Source organism: Nothoprocta perdicaria, unplaced genomic scaffold, assembly GCF_003342845.1.
Source record: "Nothoprocta perdicaria isolate Ctin4 unplaced genomic scaffold, notPer1 scaffold_72, whole genome shotgun sequence".
NCBI lineage: Eukaryota > Metazoa > Chordata > Aves > Tinamiformes > Tinamidae > Nothoprocta > Nothoprocta perdicaria.
Window position 1 is genome coordinate 65,948 of NW_020455999.1, and position 22,152 is coordinate 88,099.

The 22,152-nt window shown below is 49.4% G+C and overlaps 1 protein-coding gene across 1 annotated transcript in view; it reads left to right on the top strand.

The window, feature by feature from the left end:
* Window positions 1–13,445: 13,445 nt before the first annotated feature.
* The window catches only part of EIF4G3 (eukaryotic translation initiation factor 4 gamma 3), a 60,008-nt gene continuing 51,301 nt past the window's right edge, over window positions 13,446–22,152 (top strand). Inside the window, exons 1-2 of the mRNA XM_026050952.1 lie at window positions 13,446–13,485; window positions 17,772–17,900. The gene's annotated coding sequence lies outside the window, so the exon portion shown is untranslated. The remainder of the gene's footprint in view (window positions 13,486–17,771; window positions 17,901–22,152) is intronic.

Consider the following 22,152-nt stretch of genomic DNA (forward strand, 5'->3'; position numbering starts at 1 on the left):
TTTCCTTTTCCTTTCCTTTTCCTTTCCTTTTCCTTTCCTTTTCCTTTCCGACTATGAGACAGATGGATTGCTATTTCCAACTTTGCATTTCCCTCAGAAAGCAACGTAAGGATTTATTTATTTGTTGGTGCGAGTGCTTGGGACCTTTGTTACACAGCGAGAGGTGGGAGCGGTGACCTGGGCGTTTTAAACAGGAGCAGTTTTTGTGTGTGGGGGCTCAGTACTGCTGGAAACACATGTGATTTTATCCTTCAGGGCATGGGGAAATAGTCCAGTTATCTTCAAGGAGTTGGGAATTGGGGTGAAGGGGACTGTGCAGGAGGAGCATTGAACACCGCTTAACTCCATCTGCAGGAGATGGGGAGAGAAAGGATTAAAATGTGAGGAGAAGAAAGGGTTGTTGAAGTGATTTCTGGAAGGAAAGTGCAAATTGGAGAGAAATCTGTGTGGACCGACACAAATCCAGGAATGTTTTGGTGCGAGTTCGTTCTCTTCTGTGCTACCAGGGAAGCTCTTCTAGGTGCTGCAAGTCAAGCAAGAGCTTTTAAAATTACCTTGAGCCAGAAATGGCTTTGAGAAGTTTAATTTTCTGTCCAAAAGTAACCTATATGTGTGTCCCTGTGAAATCATCCACAGAGGGCATTTTTATGGAAAACAAACACAACTTTCCCTCCCTTTGCTTGGGTTTTCACACTCGCTGCGAGGAATGAGCTCTTGGTGAACATGGTTGCTCCGTGGCAAGACTTATTTTGGGAAAATGCAAAATCCCGACGGTCCGTTCCAGCGTGCGAGCTCGGGGAGTTTTGATTTGACGTGCGTTCAACTAAACCGTGTTTCTTTCCTTGTCCTCGCCGCTTACTCTCTGCAAGTAATTTTATTTTTGAGCGTTACTCAAAGCTGCTCTTCAAAAAGCCCCCGTGCTGCAAGTACATTTTGTGCATCCGTGTAATTAGGGCACCAGTTCCTTCGCAGCTCCTGCCTGGACACCAGCAGAGGACAAGCAGACAGATTTGCCATGGATTCTGGTAACAGAGCCCATCAGGATAAATTCCACACTGTACCTGGGAGCCAAATTTGAGCCATCTTGGCTTCTCCCAGTAGAGTTTTGTTTTCTTTTTTTTTGCTCAACTTTGTGTTTGGAGGGAGTTTGACTTCCTGGTTGGAGATGAGTTTCCATCCTTGCTCACAGCCAACTGAGCAATCAAAGAAGTGAGCAGAAGTGCAGATACGTTGCCACGGGAGGGAAAAGCACCTGCGGATTTCTCCAAGGAGAGCATCCCCCAGCATATCCCGGAGGAGACCAGGTTGCTGCGATGCCTTCGGGGAGTTTGAGACCAACACCATCGTCTTGAGCTGCGTCCATTCATTATGGGAGTGTTTATTTTTTCTAGAATATGTGATGACTTTTTATGCTTCCTGGGAGTTCTATCTATGGAAGAGGACCCAAGGTTTAGGCAGGCCGTACATGCAGCGTCCGCACGCTCCAGCCACATCAGCTTGAGCTTTTATGTTGAGCTTGAGCTATGATACAAGCGCGGGCAGCAGTTCCCCTCTGTGTGCTGCTCAGGAAGGCAGCTTTTCGGAGAGGCACCGGCATGAAGACGAAGGAGAGGTGAAAGGCAGGAGGGATGGGAGGCCCCGTGGTGGAATCGGAGATGCTCCTTGCTGGCTGTTTGGAGCACGAGACTGGGGACAAGCTCCCTGGACCCACGGCCGGGTGAAGGGATGAAGGGGGAACCCGTGTGCCAGGACGCAGGCTTTGGCATGTGCTGCCCAAATTTAAGTGCTTTTAGGCCTCTGTGCCATCTCAGCTGTTGATGGTCCCCATCCTTAGTGCACCCTAATGGTCTTTCAAACAGGAGTAGCTTGGATTGGTTTGGTGATATGGACTACTCATGTTATACTGCAGATATGTCGCTTCAGCAGCTTTGGAGGAGTTTCTGGGAGGCGGCCTGATGAAGGACCATGCTTTCTCACACATGATTTGAAATAGTTTATTTTCTTCCCATGTCTGAAGACATGAGCGTATATACAGTGTTCTCTGGCAAACATCTGCATGAGAAGGTTACTTGAGGCATTTATATATATATATATACACACACACACACACATACATATATATATATTTAATATGCGGTACTGATCTTGGAACCTGGTTTGTATTTGTATTCATGGTAAGAAGCTGATGAGAGAGTAATAAGAGATTTACAACAAATATCTTCCCTTTTAGATGTTGGTGAGTGGAAGGATTTTCATTTGTGTATGTGGGTTTTGTCGGCCACCTTTTGGTTGAATTACTCCTTTCTATTGATAACTAATATTTGGATGTGGCATGTGTGCCTCCTTTTCCCTTCTGTGTCATAGTTGAGAGTTCCCAGTGAAGATTTTCCCCTTAGAAAATGTAGGCAACCTCTATTTTCATTCTCTCTTTAATCCAGCAATTTCAGGGCTAGTCAACTGTCAAGTTCAGTTGTGTGCAAATCCTCTAATATGATTAGAGTTGCTGTAGTTTTGACTCTGGGGAATTATACAGGGTGGCATCACTGTTTCTCTAATAGCAAACTTCATCTGCGACTTGAGCATGTTTTATGTGCAACTGCAAAGAGCATCCCCACAAGAATGGGGCAGAAGGAGCTGGGGTTTGTTACAGCAGGGTTGCTGTAGATGGAGGAAAAGCTTTAAAGGGACTTATGTATGTGGGATTTGCATATTAAAATGTTTATGTATGCAATTTTAAGAGTACATACTGGATGTGACTGCTTGTAGTGGCTTTGCTGTTGATGATACTTCCAGGAACTTCTTGTCTGTGCAGCCCTCTCTTCCCAACCGTGGACTTTGAAATTCTGGTGATATGGTACAGCTGGAAGAATAAAATAGCAAAGATCCTTAAAAAGGATCAAAGAGGGGTGAGTAAAAAAAACAAAACAAAAACCAGAAAGCTTTTAGGCTATTGAATTTTTCTAGTACATGCTATTCTTATGTTTTATTATACATGTTTGGAAGATGTCCTGGAACGCACTCTCCCTTCCAGTGATGGCAGGTTGTTGCTAATGGGACTTGAGTCAAATTGCTCCTGGGTGTGTAACTAGGTTAATGGGACAGTGTTTTATTTTTTCTTTCCTGAAAGGAAAATTATGTGGTCTTCATTCTTACTGTGTTATAAAAATTGTTTTTACTTTTGGCTTCTTTGAGATGGTCAGAAACAGTCCGGTTTCTCATCCAGTGCAACCTTTCCAAGTGGTTGAACTCGGTGGGAACGAGACCCTCTTCTTCTTGAATAAGAATATTGCCATAATTAGAGCACGTAGACAGGAGTAGTGGTGCAGGAAGCTCCACCAGAGCCATCCCACTCTCACCAGAAGAAAAGACTTCACGTGGTGTCTCCTCAGGACAGCAGGAGAAGAAACCACGCTGCCCTTCCTTGAGTTTCTTCGATGCTCTAAAACTGCAAACGAAGAAGACTTAACACAGTTCAAGACCTTAGTCACCGCAGCTTTTCCTGAGTTTGGGAAGCCTTAGCAAGGTAGAAGGTAATGAACATTGCGCCGCTCCCCTCTCTGCTTGCCCAAATCTTGGAGGTTTGCTCCTGTTTCAGTTTGATTCATGTGTGAGAGCAGCCTTGCGAGTTGCTGTGTTACTGAAACGAGGCTGGTTGCAATGTCTTGTCTTGCTGTGGTTTTGGAGGATATGTTTGAACTAACACTGTGTTTCTGTCAAAACACAGAAATTATCGAAAGTGGTATTTTTCTGGGCAAAAAAAAAAGCAGAATTTTTATTGATAATGGAAATATTACAAGGTGTAACTTACAGGCTGCTCTGTGAGCTTAGTTCAGCTTAATAGTATTGGTGATAGTATTAAAAATCTTCAATAAAACCTGCAAAGTTTTGGAGATCCTAAAATACCCAGTGGCGTGGGACCCGTTGGAGCCCGCGCAAGCTCCAGGTGAATCAATGTTGTGTCACTTGCTCACGTATTGCTGAGCTCTGAGCAGGCTGAGAGGGTTCCAGGGAGCACCTGGAGGACTTAAAATCATTGGAATAACTGGGATAACGCCCTGAAATGAAGATTATGGGGGAAACCGGTGAGGTGTTGCAACACAAGGAGCTGAAACGAGCCAGGCGCGGGAAGGACGCGTGCTCCGGGTGACAGTGCTGCTGTCACCGTGATGCCTCCTGACAGCTCACCCGGCCGAGCATCCACTTCTTACCACAAATTCGCAGCGTGAAGCATTAGTGCCGCGGTAGGAAACGTAGCCTGGTGAATGAGGGAGTAAATTTAGACTCGTAGCGGGTTAAAATTGCCACAACTGAGTACTGATGAACTTGTTTCTGTCCTGGGAACTTCCTCTGGTCCCTGTCCTGTAATGGCGGGTCCCTTGGTGCAAATAAGTCCTTCTATAAAGGGAAATTGGAGCCAGGAGGTGGTCCCTGGTGCACTCGGGTTTAGGGGAATGGCTCAAGCTCAAGCAACAGCATGATAAAAGCAAGGCTTTTCAGAAGATGATCTTGAAAACCGTGAGAGTTCAGTTCCTGGAGTATCTCGCAGACTCCCATTGGAAGAGTGAAGTTGCATATCTTTTTTTTACAGCTCGATGCTGCTGTCAGTAGTTAGCAGGGCCATTTCTGCTGTGCTGCCTCAGAGATAGGAGCTTCCCTTGTAGCCTTGCAAACTCTTGGCTTCGCCATCCAGCCCGCCTTGGGTTGCTCTTTTTGGTGGCTGTGGCCTTGTAGCTTTTATTAAGAGCTTTCACTTCCCAGCTCTTCTCCAACCCTTCCCGTCCGCTTCCATCTTTAAAACTTTAGGGAAGGGCTTGTTTTGGGAAGAGCTGGCGGGTTGCACACGAGCGGATGGCGGGTTCCCTTTGCCCGGGATGTACATGGTTATCAGCTGGGGCAGAGATGCCTGCAGGCAGCAGAAACTCGAGTGCTCTCTGGCCGTGTCTGCGCCCTGTCCTCTCTGGAAGGAGATTTGCAGCAGGCAGAGCTGCCTCTTGAACATGCAGGGATTTCTCTGCTAAACACTTGCTTGTATAAATACGTTTTCTAGCATTTACAAATCACTTGTTAGCCAGAGGCCAGTATAGAACCTCACAGAAGAAAGCCATGTTAAGCTATTTGTGTCCTTCAGGTAATGAAGTTTATTTATTTTTTCCTTCTGCTGTAGCTAATTGCAAGAATAAATGCAGCTAATAGTATCTGAGGGTGTTTTTTTTTCGGTTGCACGTACCAAGAAGTGCCTTGTTCTCCTTTCCCTCCCAGCTTAGTTCGTTTTTAGACGCTGAAGGGCATTTCAAGACTTTGTTATAACTTCGTTTTACATCATGTTTATATGAAACAGACCAAAAAAAAAAATTCCATCCAGTGCTTTGCCAAATATTTTTGGAAAGCCCGAACTTCGCGGGGAATCATTTTTACTTTCTGCCTGCTCCTTGGTGTGTTTTGACTATAGAAGAATCTTCTCCAGCCTGGAAAAGGGCTCTGAGAGATTAGCTTTCAAGTAGTCACTTGAGGCAGGTTGATTAAGAAACATGTTCAACGTTAGATTTAATCAAGATTTGAATAATGGAGTTACAATTGACTGTCACTTCTGTAATCCGGTTATTTTTAGCCCGGAATTGGCACGTGCTGCTCCCCAACTAGTCAATACCTCTGCGCTGAGGACAACCTGAGCAAAATGCCCTTTGACAGAGTGGATCTTCGGCAGTTTTGAAGTAGAAGCAGGTCCAGCCACTTGGTGACGGTGGTGATGGCAGGACAAGCTCCTCTTGCATCCAAGAAACACTGGATCTGTGTTGGGAAAGAGCTCTGTGAGTCACTCTGAAATTAATCACCTTTTGCACTTGGATTTTTTGGAAGAGCAAAGCTCAGGGATGACTTCAGGATGTGATTAAAATTTGCCTAAGCAGGTGCTCCAGGTACTGCTGCTGGCCAGAAGCTTTCCTGCTGGAAGCCCCGCGTGATGTGGCCAGTGCTGACACTTGTTGCTCTCCTCTTCCAAAGCACTGCAAGCAACTTGGCCAAATGGTGACAAGAACTCGCCCAGCATCCACATGTCACCTTGGCCCTGTGCTCAAGCCGCGGCTGTGAGTGCGACGATGGGAATTGCAAGGATTGGAGTGTGAATTCCTGCATCCCAAGTTCTTCTCCATGTGTTACCTGCAGCGAGGTGCCTTCCCAAGAGATGGGTTTGGGCAAAGTGCCGCTCAGCTGCGGCTCTTCCCTTAGCACAGGAACCAACCTGCTGCTTTGCTGTGGCTTTTCTTCTCCAGCTTGCAAAAATTGTAGGACTTTCGGTGAAAGCAGCTACCAGTGGGTGAATCCGGATGGTTTTAAAGGAGTTTCCTTACCTTGTTGGTGTGGCTTGAGGCTGCAGCGTACCAGAATGCCTGATTTGCTAAATCTCCCTTCAAAACAAGGAAATTGCAACAAAGTAGTCTTTCCAGTGAAAAGAGTGATTGCTCTAAAATGAAAATTAGCCACACCTGTGCCTAGTGGACCCTCTTCAGTAACACCGTTTTATTTGCAGTAGTATCAGCTTCCCCGCAGCACCTTGTGTCCATGTGGCTCCCCAAAGGCCACCTTTTGGGTGGCTCCCAATTGCTTGTGTGGGATGAATCTCTTGGTGCTTTCAAGCAAATAGTTACTTAGTGCCAAGTGGGAATTGCAAATTTGAGTGCTGGGCACCGGGCTTCCCTTTGCCACATCCAGGGCTCCTGCATGGAGGTTTTGGATAAATAATAAAATAACAAAATATTGAAGCAGAAAGGCAGCATGTCATGCTGGTGTGCCACACAATCCCCTCCGGGAGAGCTTCTGCTTTCTTTTCCTTTTTATTGAGTAACTTCTATTATAAACGGTCAGGTTCCTAAATGCTGCAGTTTCCTAATTGTCGTCACCAAGTCCGAAACGGCTGTTTGTTGGAGTGCTTTTTCCCAAGACGGAGTGTTGGAGTTGCACGTTGCAGCGCCTGCGGCCTCTGTTAGGATTTCTAGCATGTAAAGAGTTACCTGAAGTTGTCCGCAGGACCTTTTTGTTGCTCTTTCTGCTCAGTCTCCCCTCTCCTTGCGTTTAACTCTCCATGAGTAACTGGACATGTGGATGTGAGAACGTTCTTTTAAGCTCCCTGGGTTTAAAAGAAGAGGCACCACGAGAGCAGGTTGTGAAACCCGCCCGACGCCGTGGCCGCGTTTTGCTGCATAAGGGCTTTTGCTTTTCCAGCTTCCCTTTTCCCGCTCGCGGAGCTGCTTCCCACCTGCAAAAGCCCCAAGAACCCCCCCAAACCATCCACCGACTGAGCAGAACCCCCCGGCAAGCACGGGATGGGATCGAGCATCCCAGCTGGGCCCTCCTCCTGCATCCTTTGGGGTTTGCTGGCCTTGCACGGAGCCCCTTCACGCTGCTGAGCTCTTGTGTGACGCCAAGAAAAGGAGGTGCTGGTTTTTCTTAAGTGTTGCTTCATGCAGTTGCCAGGAAGTCCTATTTTTCTGCATTTTTCTCTTAGAAAAGCTACTCGTCTCGAGGCGAGGAGCCGCTCCGCAACGTAGTGGCCGTGGAGGAGGAACGTGGGGAACAAGGGCGCGTTGTTGGAAGCGAGGGCCAGCCGGGAAGCTGAACAGGGTCTGCTTTTCCACCACTCCCTATTGATAGGGCCCGCGGAGGCTCTCGGACAAAGCCGGGCGGCTCGGGGGGCTCAGCAGCGCGGGAGACGTCCCCAAAGGGACGATGCTCCCCTTCCTCCCGCCTTCGCCTTCCTCGCTCGCTATGGGGCCCTTGAACAGGCTCCCATTGACCGCGGGGACAAAGGGGCCTTTCAGGCAGCGCCTTTCGGCGCAGCCAGCGCTCCGGCCTTTTGTGCCACTCTCGGGGCCTCCCTTTCTCTCCCGGCAGCCCCGTCCTGCCTCGTTCCTACATTTCAGGAGCCAGCGGGATATCCGGGCTGGCTCTAGGGCTGCTAGGACTGCTCCAGCCTCCGTGTTGTGCTGTTCAATTTAGTTATTTAGTGCATTAGCCAGCTGAAGATGGAAGCTCTGACCAAAGCAGCTGCTTTGGCTAAGTGGCAGTACGGGCAGTTGGAGAGCGGGGTTCAGCAGTTGTGCAGTCCCGCAGCATCACCCTGACGTGAAAATCACACCCTTAGCGTGTGAGCTTTGGGTGACTGGGGGGGTCTTTCCTCCCCTTCTCTCCAAACACTAATGTTGGCAGCGTCCCTGGAGCAAGTGCGTATCAAGCAAGATGAAAAATGCCTAGTTTTGGGACTAGTGATTTTCCCAATTTTATTTTTATTAACTGTTTTAAACTCCTAGTGCTGAGGAGACCGGTACTATCTTTGTGCTTGGGAAGGAAATCCCGTGTCACCTTCCATTTAGCTTCGCCTTTGGAGACTTGCCCCAACCATGAGAGCTACAAATCTAATATTTTAATTAATTGCTAGAAACTGGTTGCTCTAGACCCTTTCCTATGTTGGGAAAAGCCAGGCGGTCGCGGCAGCGCTTGTTGAGCCCTGCTCGATGTTGTCTGTAATTGTTATTTGTGCTACGGGATCTGGTTCCAGGGTTGGGTTGGGGTTTGTTTTATTTTCCTGCCTCTTCTTTTTGAGTTTCAGCTTTGTAAGAAGGTGCCCCCGGGGTAAAATTGCTGTGTGGCAGCGCAGCCCAGTCGGGGGAATGTGAACTTTAAACGAAGCCATCTCTGAATCCCCTCCAATTTCCTGAAGCGAGTGCTGAGCTCGCGGCCGAAGAAATTCGGGCTCCTGCGGATCAAAGGGGCAGTGCATCCCAAGAGCTTAAAACTACGGACTGTGGCCGTTCGGTGAAAACGGGCCCTGCGACTTTCTTGTGTGAATGCTCAAAGTTTTGCAGCCCAACAAAGCCTGCATTCGCCACGGGACCTCACTTGCATTTTGGGTCGTCAGAGCCCCATTCGAGCCAAGTTTGCTCTTCTCTCACCCCTTTCTGCCCCCAAAAGCTCTTGAAGTCTTTGCAGAGAAGAACCAGCTGCAAAAAGCCCTCGAGTGGCATCCGTGTGGCTGCATTTCTGAAGGGTTTAGCTGGGGTTTCTGCCATCTCCCTCGGTGTCCTCGAGTGCCCTTTCTCCTGCTCCTCCTTTCCTGCCTCCGCCGTCCGAGCTCCGCACAGTTGTGGCTGGTGCCGACGTCGCAGCCGCCCCAAGGAGCTCGGCTCCCTTTGGATGAGCTCGAGGGAGGAGAGATGTTTTTTGGGATGATTTTGAAGCACGTAGCTATAGGCACGGGATGAGACTTGGGCAGTTAGCAGGCAGCGTGCAAGAGGTGAGTCACGAGGGCAAAACGAGCTCCTACCTTTGCTTTGAGAGGAGTCTGCTTTAAGAGTCAACCTTGCCTGACTTGCTTTTTTTTTTTTCCCCACTCATTTTCATCCTCTTTCTTAATTTTCCCTCCCTTCTCTGTGCTTTCAACTTCATTTTTTCCTGCCAGGAAGTCAGTAAGAATTTGCTTGCACCCGTGCTTTGTGTTATTTCTTAGTGCTGCTTGCGAGGGTGCCTCTGCTTGACTTCGTCCCAACCCCCATGACAAAGATGCTCCTTAAGTCACAAAGTGATATGGTTTCCCTACAGCTGTGGGACGGGCGCCGTTAGCTCCCATAAATGTAAAAATACTACATTTTATCCAACTGGGTGGGGAACCGCTTCACTTGGAAAACTTCAGTTTTTCGAGTCCTTCAGGCTGTAGCAGGTTGGATTAAGAGAATGGGAATTTAAGGCCTGGGAATCCTGTTGGGGATTTCCAGGCAGGTTCCTCCTCGGGAGCTGTTGGTTGGGATCAGCCTGTGGCAAAGAAGATTAGTGCGTGGTGCAAAAAAACCCATGTTAGGTAAAAACAGAGAATCTGGATGTAAAACCTGACCTATGCTAGCTACTGCTGCTTCCATTGCAATCCCTGAGGAATATATTTTGGAAGTCCCTGGGGAAATTACGAGCTAATTTGCTGGTAGCAGGTAGCATAACTGGATGTGAAGTGTGTTTTCTGTGTGCCGTTTACTGCTCCAGGGTCGCTCTTCCTCCCTCAAAAAATAAGGACATGTTTTGTGCTGTGCAGGAGAGGTGGCCACAGAAGTGGTTGAAGCCCTTCTTGTTTGAACGCGGGCGGCTGTTGCAGCGTCGCTTCTTTGGCCGCCAAATGATGTTTGGTGAGAAAAATCATTTTGTGAGTTCTTTGTTTTGCTGTGAAACCTGGAAAGGACCGAGAGCGGAGTGGCTGGGGAGGAATGGGAAGGGTTTGTGCATGGGGAGGGCAGGTTCCCCTGCTCGCCTGCCCCAAACTGGGGGAGTTTCTTGGCTCTGTCCATTGGAACTGCTGCATCCCAGCCCCATTTTCCGCAGAAAACCAGTGCCCTCGTCGAGGGGCCTTTTTGGCTAATGAAGACTCGATGCCGGATAGCTCCACGTCCCAACGCAGCCCAGGCGGAGGCTTTTCAGGAGCTATGGAGCAGGGCACTTACGGAGGAGACCTCTGCGGGTCCCAGCGCTGCTTCTCCTCCAAGGACGTCCGGGTGAAGCCAGCGGCGCGGGAGGGAAGAGAGGAGCCTGCCCGGCCCTCAGCCCTGACCTCGGGGATTACTTAAAGAAGCCTTGTCCCTTGGTCACCCCCGGCGCCTGTGCGGCGCTTCCCCGGCGTCTGTGCCAGGATAAGCTGGTTAAGAGCTCCAGGTAGGTGGTGGCGATGCCACTGCGTGGTGAGCAGTGGGGATGAAGGATGCCCTGTCTCCTCCTCCTCCCCCTTGGACTCGGTGTGTTTGCAGTGCCTCTCTTCGCTTCCCGTTCTGTGGAGATGAGGAAAGTGGAGCCTTTCTCTTCCCTGGGTTTATTGGTTCAGCCCGCGAGGCTGCAGTTTCGTGTTGGGATTAAACAGCTTTCCCTGGGAGTCCACGCTGGCTCCCTGTGCACGGTGGCAACCAGCTTGTGGAAGTGGCAGGAAACAGAACCCATCCAAAAGGAGGCCGGTTTGAATCGGCTTTTTTCCCTCTCCTGGAGACACCAGCTCCGTTCTGCAGCCCAGAGCGATTCCCTTTGGCCCTTTAATGAGAAGGGCCGGCAGGAAGTTTCCACACGGCGCTGGGAGGAGAGGAAGAAACCATCTTTTAAACTATCAGCTTGAGAACCTTTGAAATCTCCCATTCCCTTCCCTGCTCAACGAGCACCTACAAACACGGGAACTGCCGTGTTGGGCCGTCGCACTTGGATTTCTCCCTGGCTGGTGCTGGACTCCGCTCCAGCCGTGTCGCTTGGCGGTGGTAACACAAGCTGTGCACTTCCACGAGCCACACGAAGTGGTAACAGCCGCTCGCTCACTCCCGGGGTTCATTTTGCTGATCCCTCGAGCACCCGTGTCCCGAGTGGGAGCAGGGATTTTCAGCAGGCTGAGCGCAGCATTCCCTAAGGAAGGGCAGTGGGAAGCAAGCGAGCGGGAAGCAGGAAATCATGACAGCTCCACTCCCCCTGGAACCAAATTCTGCAGAAAGATTTGTGTCCGGAGGAGCTAATCTGTAAGCTGCTGCGTTTCCAGCACTGAGATGGAGAACCTGCTGCCTTCCTGCCAGAGCGCCCAGGTGTTTGGATCATCTGGGAGTGCAGAAGGTGACCTGGTGGATGCTGCCAAACTCCAAAAGTATTTGGGGAGAAAAAACACAGCCTCTGCGTCCACCAAAAAAACCTATTTTCATTACAGAAATGCTCTCATTTTTAGTACTTTAAGTTGAGGGAGCAAATGATACCAAATGGGTCGTGCTGCTCGTGATGGGCAGGGTCTTCTGCCCAAAGAAAACACCCGCCTGGAGCATCCTCATTCCCCGCGACCTGAGTCCCAAGGGGGACACCTCCTGATCTGCAGTCAGGTGGCACAGATGAACTTAGGGAAGTTGTAGCAGGAGCATCGAGAGCATCGGAGGTGGCCGATCCGGACAGGCCTCTTGAAGACGAATGGGTCCCGTTCAGGTTCCTAAACATCGTTTTTTTCCACGTCTCAACAGGAGTTTTAATTAGCGCTGACACATCCAGCCATTAATAACACTCCTAAAACGACACGGATTTCTGAGGCTCCGTTGGCATGTGTTCCCCAGGATGCCGTCGTCTCTCCAGAAAGGTCACACCACGAGTTCTACCTGGAGGGACTTGATGAAATCTATTGGCTTTTCCATCACTGCGTAGAGCCCACATAATGTAAAATATGAATAAAAAGCATTATTCATTGAAATTCATTGAGTTAGTTGGAAGTGTGACATAATCTGGGATAAGTGATGCAGTTGCATGCTGCTTGGAGCCGACGCTTTCCTAAAAGTCTAAAATAACCTGTAAATTCGGAGTATTTTGCAGTAGTGTTCAATGCACATAGCGTGAGCCGAAGGACAAAAAAGGCAGCTCCCGTGAGCACTGAGAGGATCCGCTTCAAATTCTTGTTTTACAAATGGCAACAAAAATTTTTGTTTGGCAAATGGCAACTCCAATGGCGAACGTTGGCTCTTTCTCAATTGGTCTTGGGCAGCGCCCCAGAAACCCCAGGATTACGGCTTCAGAAACCTCTTTTATTCTGGTCTTATTGTGATCTTATGTGTTTTCTTGAAGCACTTGACTCTCCAGAAAAAAATGCTGCTGAAAATGAGCTTAGGTGCAAAATGAATCCAGTGGGCCAAAAATACAACATTTTTTGTCCTGTTTGCTCAGAAACAACAGCATGTCAGTGAAACCTGCACCAGCAGAGCCAATTTCCCGTTTTTTCCCGGTTCTCTGTGGCTTAAGAGTGCTCAGGATGTTGCAGTGTTGCAGCTTTGCTGTGGTGTTAGAGCACGAGCAAGGGGAAATTCCTGCAGGGATTCAAGTCCATGCTGTTCCACAGCGCCTTGGCATGCGCCAGCAGACCGTTCCGGTGGGGAATTTTTTCCCGGTCGCTTTGGAGAAGTCTCGGCTTCACACGACCGTCTAATTAAAACGCAGCATCCTGCTTTTATGGCAGCTTTAGGGTTGTAGAAAAATGCTGGGTTTTGCTGGCAAGCGCTGCGCTCCCTCTCCCTGCCTCCCTTCTCCTGCTGCGTCTTTAATCGTTCCCGAAATCTCCCAGCTTGTGAGTGCCGTTGCAGCCAGATGGGGACGGGGTGCAAGTGCTGGCGCAGCCGAGCCCGCTCGGGTTCTGCTGCCAGAAGTGTCTCCGTTATCTGGGTTTTTTTATGGATATATTTCCTGAGCTAACGAGCCCTAGATGGCCATGAATGGCTCGGATGAGCCACTGGCTGTCGGTGCTTCCCTCACTCCTTCCTTGAGCTCCCCAGTCTCTTTCGTGCCGTGCTGGAAGCTGCTGGGATAATGGCCTGAGGTTTGGGGTTAGTTTTTCCTGCGATTCTTGTGCCTTTTCGTGCCCTTTTCCTTAACGCACTGTGTTGCAGCCTGCCCCGAGGCCCCGTGCAGCAGCCCCTCGAGGAGCGGATCTTCACGCCGACCGTCTCCGCCGTGTACAGCACTGTGAGTATCCACGCGCGGTCCCGAAGCCTCGTGGGCTTCCCCACGAAAAGAGCAAGAGCCAAACCTCCCCACACCTTTCCAACACCTCCATTTGCCTCCCAAAGAAGTTCTCGGTGATTTTTGTTGCGTGTGAACACACCATATTGGGGCGAAGTGGGGCAGCTCTCGATGCAACGGGTTGCTGCACAACTCGGAGCATCTTATCGGCAAAGTGAGCTGGGATTATTCGTGTTCAAACCGCCCCATTTGGTGTCGTGGAGCAAAGGAGATACCTGGGCAGCATTCCGTGGAGGTGTTCATGGCTCCCAGTCCAGCGTATTTGTTTATAAAACTTCACGAGTGAGGAAGTTCAGCCTAGAAATGGAGCAGTGTTTATTTGTGAGCATCTGATACCATTTTGTTTTTATTCCTAGCTTTTTCCCCCCCTTTTTTTTGTAATCCCAAATAGCAATAGTTGGAAGCACACTGTTATTTATATGCTCTGCTGTATCAGCACAGCCCTGGGAAAGTAATATTGTGCTTTTCTGGTGGAATAGTGCAAATAGTTTTAATGCCAGAAAAAAAAAAAAAAAAAAAAAAGAAAGCTGTGCTTTTAATTATTTGGAAAACAGGAAGAAAAGCTGTGGATGTGAGAAATTCCCTGTATTTTAGACAGTAACATAAGCTGCTTATAGGAAAACATAAGCTGCTCTATGAGGTTTTCTCCTCCCGGTGTGTCTAAGTAACGTGCAGCACATAGGGACGGACACGTATGTAAAACCAGGGCTGAAGGATGGGGATTTACAGAGTCAGAAGAATCATTGAGTTTCTTTCATCCTCTCCATCCTCCCTGCAGCACTTAAAAGCCACTTGAAGGAAATTAGAATGCCTTTCTTTGTGGGGGAAAAATGTTTATTTTTCATCTTTTTTTCCTCGGGAAAGATGTAATTCAGCCAACTCTGGGAAAATCTGGCTGTAGAAATTTAAATGAATGTAAAATGTAATGGTAACTGTGAGGAATGACCTTAAATAGCTTCTCAGGGTGGAAAAAAATCACTCTTTGATAGGTTACAAGAATAGATGCTGGGCAGGGAGTATCCCTGTGCGAGGCTTTGGGAAAACACAGGTTTGCAAGGCAACTTGCCATTGTAGGGAAAGGGGAGAAATTTCTCTGCTTTGCCCCAAAGCCTTTGGCAAATTGCAGGTTTTGGGTAAGTCCTGGAGAAGATGGATGAGGATGGAGGCTTTGTGGTCAGAGATCAAACTTGTTCATCCCGGGTCCCTGCAGTGAGTACCCAGGTGACGGTGCTGCCTCTTCGAGGGCAGGGCTTGCCACAAATACGTCTTTCTTTTATTTCTAATGTGTTTCATATATGATTTATCTAGCTTTGCAGACAAACATGTGCTACGAAGGTGTTAGATCGTCACTGTACACACCAATGCTGCTTTTCATTCCCGCTTTGTTTGCACAGTTGTCTCTGTGGGTTTCCTCACGGAGGATGCGTTGCAGCTTTTCCATATATATAATTTTGGAGAGGGCTTAGGAAGAGCCCTGTGGTCTCATACCATCTAGTGACTCAGTTCTCGGCGAAACATTAAAAACAAGAGCACCTAACCTGTTGCTAGATAATCTTCATTTGCCTTAGGTAGTATTCTGTGGGAAATACGGATATTTAGTAGTTGTCTTTCAAAATAAATCCCACCACAGAGTTATTTTAAAGCAAATCATGCTCAGGAATAGTCCGATTACTTCATCTTCCCATTCAGAAATAGTGATTATTTAATCTTCAGTGAAATAATCTTGTAATAATTTCCCTGTCAGTATTGGAGAACAGTGTATTTGGATACAGAGATTTAGGGTTTCTTTCTGTAAATGCTTACTGACTCTCTATATGTCAAGAAATTATTTAAGACCTTTATTTATGCGTCTGCTGTAGCATCCAAAACATGCAGCATCTTGAAGAGGAAAACCAGTTTCTATGCCAAAATATTTCCATATCCAGGCAAGTTTGATGCATGTGTTAATTTGGGGCGCCTAGAAGGGTGGGGACGAGTGCGGGGCGCTGGGGTTTCTGCAGCTTTGCTGGAGCTGGGTCTGGTTTGAGTCATCGGGGTTAATTCAGAGGCATCTGCTGAGCCTGTAGGGTGGTTGTGTTGAGTGGTGGTAGCTGAAGACAGGAGCTAAAGGCAGTGGTGGGAAACGGAGGTGCTGAAGGAGCCGCTTCTCTGACGTTTCCAGTTGGGAGACTCGCTTTGAGCTCCCCACGGATGAAGGCTCATGTGGGGCGCTCCTCCTCGCTCCGTTCGAGAGGACCCCTCTGTGCCTCGCGGGGGGTTCGGCAGGGACTCCAGCCTAGCCTGCGTTGGCCTCTCCTGCAGCTGGGGAGTCCGAGCGGCCCCCGCTTCAACTTGGCGCCCGTTGGAGGAGTTGGGCGCCGCCTCCGTGTCCTTTGGAAGGATATTCCGGCAACGAGGAGAATCCCATAGAAAAGAGATTACGCAGGATTAGCCGCTGTCGCCCTCTGCGCTCCAGCTGGAGATGTGAGTCAGGAGGACACTGCCGAGCGCCTCCCGGGAGCCCTCTGCACCAGCCCGAGGGCATTGGGAGCACCTGAAGAGGAGACGTTGCTGCTTCCTGCTGCTTGGTCAAGGGAAGAGAGAAGAATGCTCGAGCACACTAATATTTCTGTATTTGCTTTGTAGAAATATATTCACTGCTTAGGAGACTGATTTCCTTGCTGGATTTGAAAGGTGTATTCGCTTGCTTAAGAATCCCAGATGTGTCCCGTGTCTTGTGGGATGAACAGACCCCCAAACCCCCGGCTTTGGGGGCCAAGCGTTCCAGAACCGATGCAGTGAGCTTGGAGAGTCTCCCTTTCCATTCCTCATTCTGGCACGAGCACAGTGATTTAGCAAGTTCCTCTTTCCTTAGCACTTGTCTCCATCCATAAATCCATGAGCTCCCCTCACGCCTCCGTGTGCCGACACCTTCTCGGGTAGGCGATAACTGAATTATTCAGAGCGATGCCCGGTGTTGGCAGGCAGGGAGTGCTACGTGTTCATCCCGGTGCCTTCCTCGGGGCGAGTGCAAAGATAGGCCTGTGTTTGTGCTCTGTTACGTGGAAGAGAAGAACCCGTCTCCTCTCCAAGGCTTTTCCTAGCTGGGAAAACCCCAAACACGCGAATCTGTAGGGACCGATCTTCTTTGTGTGTCCCCTGAGCAAGGACTGCGGGAGTTCCTCGTGGGAAACTCCGCTAGATCCATAGTGGGTTGCATTTGGCTGTAGTCCGAGCTCCTTGTTGCGTGGCACTCTGATTTAATGCTCGTTCCATTAACTGAGCTTCCCGGCAGATGTTGGGATCTAGACCCATGTCCACAACCCATCGGTTCCTTGTGCAACTCGGCAGCAGCCGGCGCGTTTCGTGGACCACCGTTCCTGCCACATCTCTCCTGCTTCCCCACATTTCCTTCCCAGGTCAGGAGACTTTCCTTGTCATGTTTAACCCCTGACCGGAGTTACTTGCAGTTTTAATTTCCATTTTACTTGTAAAACAGTCACTCTGTGAAGCACTGGCACCACGTCACCCTTCTTGGTTTCGCTGGTCAGGGTGACACAGCGAGAGGCATTCGTGCTTGGAGCAAAAGGGCTTGGGAAAGCACTTAGTCCTGAGCTATATAGAGATTTTTCCACTTTGATTTCCCCTTTCTTATTACAATGACCGTGGAATCAGCCTGTTAGACACTTGCAGTGTAAGGCTGCTCCCGTGGAGGCGAGCCATGGAGCTGTGGGCACAGTTTCCAGTATTTTGCTTCATGTGTCGTGCTGGCGCTCTTCCCTAAAAACCGAGGAGGTGGATAAAGTCCCTGCAGGATTGCTTTGATGCTTCATTCTTTACCAATGGACCAGCCCTGGCGCTGAGAAGCCCTCCGGGCCGCCCTTCAGGAGGGCAGGATGCAGTTTTTCCGCCCATTTGTCGACTTGGCTCCCTTGGCAAAATCGCCGCAGGGTTCAGTTCAGCTCGTGGCTGGAAGAGGAGAAGCTCCTGAGGCTGCAAGTGAAGGGTTATGGCAGAGCAGAGCCGCGGCAGCGCAACACCCGCGCGTCTCCAGCGCTGACTCGAGTTGAGGCCGTTCTTCTCGGGGCCTTCCCCGCTTTCCCAAGACACAGGGACTAACTTGAGCTGCTCCTCAAAACCCAAGACCAAACCCAGAAAGCCGGTGCTGGGGCCTCTGCTAAGAGGAAGGTCACGGCTCTGCAGAGCAGATTACTAATACTGTGTTTTACTAACAGTTTATCTCCACACAGGTAACACAAGTAGCAAGACAGCCGGGTCCTCCTGCCCCGTCCCCTTACTCTGCACATGACATAAGCAAGGGACACCCCAATCTTGCTGCCACGCCACCGGGACACGCGGCGTCCCCTGGGCTTTCACAGGTAAGAGCGGGCACTGGAGCAGAGCTTTCCCGGCCTGCCCTCTTTTCCTTTCTTTGTTCCGGAGCGATTCCTGGCTTCGCTGCTCGAATCCACTGTCTCCGCGCGCTTGGTGGCCGGTGGCTAAACCTTGAGCACGGGATGTGCTCTGTGCTGCTCGAGCCTCGCACCGACTTACAGGCCCCACGGAGGGTTCTTAGCCGTTCATCCCTCCTTGCTGCTTTACTGAACCGCTTGTACTAGCACCAGCTTTAGAAATAACAGTGTCCTCGCTGGAGAGCAACGCGCTTCGCTGCCGGCCGCGGCCATCGCTTTCCTTCCGAATCCTCTAAAAGCGCCGCGAGTCCCTCCTGTCGGGATCTTCCAGCTCAAGCAGTTTGCACGGGAGGCGGCAGCTCCGCGGTTCCCCCTCAAAATGGGCCAGGAAAAGAAATTAGAAAAATGAGTGTTAACTGAAGGAACACGACGAAGGGCTGATAAGGGAGAAAGGGAGGAGGTAAATAGGAGTTATAACAAAGATGGGAGGAAGAGCGTTTAATAGATAGGGGGAATAAATTGGATTTTTGTAGTTTGCATTAGTGAGGAAGTTTACCTTAAAAAGGGAAGGGGAAAAAGAGACAGGTAATGGGGATGCTGGAGGAGATGGGAGAAGAGGGATCGGGGATAGTGGGGTGGGAAAAATATTAAGGATTGAAATGGAGGTAAATTTTGTGGTTTAGCTCTTTCATGTTTGATTTCTACTTGTTGGAGTAAATGCAGTGGTGTGGGAAGATGCGAGTAGGTCGGATATTAAGGAGGACAGTTACGTGGAAGCAGAAGGCAGGAGGACACACTGGATTTCTTGGGAATGGCCGGGAAGGAGGTGGCAAGCGCCTTGTTGTGCTTCCCACTCCTCTTCCTGCCAACCACCTTGATTTGGGTGAAGTGCTTAAACTACAGCCAGCCTTTTTGTGGGAAAAGTGTGGAAACCACTGAGGTCATGTAAGGAACACTTCATATATATGTGTATAGGAGCATGTATATAATACACGTGGTAACTGGTAAATACTGGCTCTGGTCTGAAGACCGAGCATCACGTAGCAAAGGAGACAACATAAAAAGTTGTCTGGCCTGTGTCATGGATTGAGAAATTCATCCCTGGGAAGCTCGGTGAGCCCAGCAGAGCTAATGGTGTGGCGGATAAGAGGGGAAAAATGGGCATGTTCTAGATGGCCTCTTCAGTAATTCTTCTCGAGCTTCTCTTCCCTTGATATTTTCCTGTTGAGTCAGTGCGTACGTAGGGAGTGGGACGGGTGCCAAGCCAGCATCCAGGCAGGCAGGAAAAGGCTGCTTTCCGGCACGGCTCGGGCCGAGAGCGCCCAGCGCTAGCAGTGGGTTTGGGTTATTCCTTCCCCTCGTGGGCACTTGCTCCCCTCTCACCCCAGATGTGGTCAGTATTGCGGGATCCCCTCGCTTGACCCTCTCTTTTGCAGGTGGAACCGATGGTGACACTCAAAGTGGGCTCTGTTTTGTGCCTTCAGGAGCCTTCAAATAGGCACTTAGAGTGTGACCTGGCCCCAGAGACCAGTTTAATTAACTTGATGTTATTTAGAGGCTTGGGTAAACTTCTGAGAGGTCGTGACACTAATTTTGATTATTCTTACGTACGTATCTCACTTTGGCCCCGTCCAATGCTGCATTTCAGTATTAAGCTCCGATAGTGCGTTCTGCAGCACACAGGGTTGACTTGGTTTGCTCCTCCAGTGCAGTTGCTCTTTTCACTTGTTTCTAGCCCCATGAAATCTCACTATTTTGAGATAAAGGGACCGAGCAGACGTGGGCCTGCAGACAAATGGCTTCCCGCTGGCTTTTCTCGCAGCAATTCAACATTTCTCTCTCAACAATATAACAGCAGTGCCCGGGTGAAAAGCTTGGGAAGGTGAGACCTCAGTTAAGCTAGTATCTGCTCCCGGCGTGGACCTTTTCTTCCCCAGAACCACGACTGAAGGAATTTTCTTAAACCCGAATCTTTTCAAGGTAGGAGCCTCGCTAGCCATGCAGATACACACTCAAATAGATATTTTTCAGCCTCAAATATCACTTACAGTTTGAAGTGAGGAGTTTGCAGAGGCAGAACTGTGAAAGCAGGAGATATTTCTCGTGGAGGAGGAATGTCAAGGACAAATGTATGTTGGTGCCTATGCAGCTGGCTTTCCTCTGACTTTAAATAACCAGAAATGGCTGATTTTGTGCAGTGCTGCTGCTTGGTGCATTTTTTTCCACTCGTTTTTCTACCTTTTGCAAATAGAGTGAGGGGCTGTCTTGTTGTTCATCTTCTTCGTGAGCGTTTCCTAATGCTGAGCCCCGGGCAATGTGCTACCCTCCCAAACGAGGTTCTGCAGCAAAACTAGAGGATTTTGGAGGCAACGAGGAACGTTTCCTGGCCCCCAACCTGCAGCGCAAGCCGGCGTTCCTGCTTCCCTCGGCCTTCCCAAATTCCACAGCCTTGAAGTCATCATCCCGCTGCTGCCTGCAAGGCGCTGAGCTCCGTGCAACTACGTAGCACGTGTTGCTGGAGAGATGATTCCATCAGGAGAAACAACTTCCCTCCCTCCCCAAGGGCCACGGGTGTTTTGGAAGGTCCCAGGGAACAAGCGCAGCAGATTTTGGCTCCCGCAAGGGGAAGGGGACGGAAATGCTCCTCCGTTTGGGTGGCATTTGGGTGGCATTGCAGGCCCCCATTTGGCCCACGCCACTTGACTTTTGAGCCTTCTTTGTTCTACTTCTGTATGTCTAGGTCCAATTTCTTCCAAGTACGTGTCCTTAATGCAGGTTTCTATATTGCAGGAGTACATGAGTACAGCTCTAGCTGTGAGAATAGGAGTTAACTGGTGATAAATGGAGGAAAAGCGTGATCTGCCTTTGCTTTTTGTGGCAGACCTGTGGAAGGTACATCTGAACTTGCTTTTGTAATCAGATGGGTAGTTTTGATGGGTTTAGCAATGTGAGCAATATTTGCTCATATAATTCATTATTTACCTATGCATCGCTGTGTGTTTTTTACCTCCTCAGATAAAATCTGTGCAAACCTGAGCTGTGGAAACCACAAATGTGTCTGGATCTCAACAACAGCCGGGTTTTCTGGTGTCTTTTGTGCTTCTGGACATGCAGTTAACTTCGTGGGGTTGAGGTGGGGTGAATGAATTGATTTTAGTATTCCTGCCCTGGGAAGAGCGCCAAACACGGCTGCCTTTTCCTTCTAGCAATAAAGGGGGAAAAATGAGGTATCTTCCCCAGTGCGTAATACCTGTCTGTGTGTGCCCACATACAGTGATCTGTTTTCCTGCTCCTGGATGGAGGGATTGAGCATTTAAGAAGGAAGTAAAAGCCCTTCTTTGGGTGTTTTAACATCTCCCACATCCCAAAATACTGTAGGGTAACTTCCCCCACGTTTGCCTGCTTGGACACGCAGAGCTAAATCATCGAAAGCCATAAAGGGGCCATTAGGAATTTAACGGTAATGACACAGATGAGCGGCCCTGAGATAAACGGCGAGGAGTGGAGAGAGCAGAGGCTGAGCCGCGGGAGCAGCAATTCCGAAAGGAAATTCCCGCGGGATGGTGCAAGTGCTGGCGCTTGGGCTGCTGCTTCCCCAGCACCAACTGGGTGAATCTCTGAACCCCGCCGAGAGGTAAAACCCTCTTCCTAGACTGAGCCACCTTGAGTGGAGCCTGCTGAGCTGCCTCTCACGTATGTGGCTTTCTGAGGCTTTGGAAAAAGCCAGAATATTTAAACAGAGCCACTAAGCAATCCCGGTTCCTGTTGCTTTCCTTCCAGATCAAAAACCTTGAAGCTTCCTGATGAATTTTCTGTGCAAAGACTCTGCTCCCGTTGCACAGGCTGTGCTTTTTCATGGGAAGCAGGGATTTGTGCCATCAGCTGCAGCTCCGTGTCAAACGGGAAGCCTTGAACCCACATCCCCCGTTGGGTGCCGCAGAGCAGCTGTGCTTATTTGCACCATTGGTTTTAAGGGGACTTCTTGAATATTCAACATGCTGCGTACCAATATCTGCAGCAAAGCGCAGGGCATCCTTTGCATCTGGAAACTGGCCGCCAAGCAGCGCTTGTATTTTATTTCACAGAACTGCTGTGATCGGTACGATGCTGAGCTCGGTGGTGCCAAATAAATTGCAAATTTGTCGCGATTTACGGTTGAAATTCTGGAGGTGGTGCATGGAGAGGGGCACATTTTGGATGGGGAGCAGCCTTGCAGAAC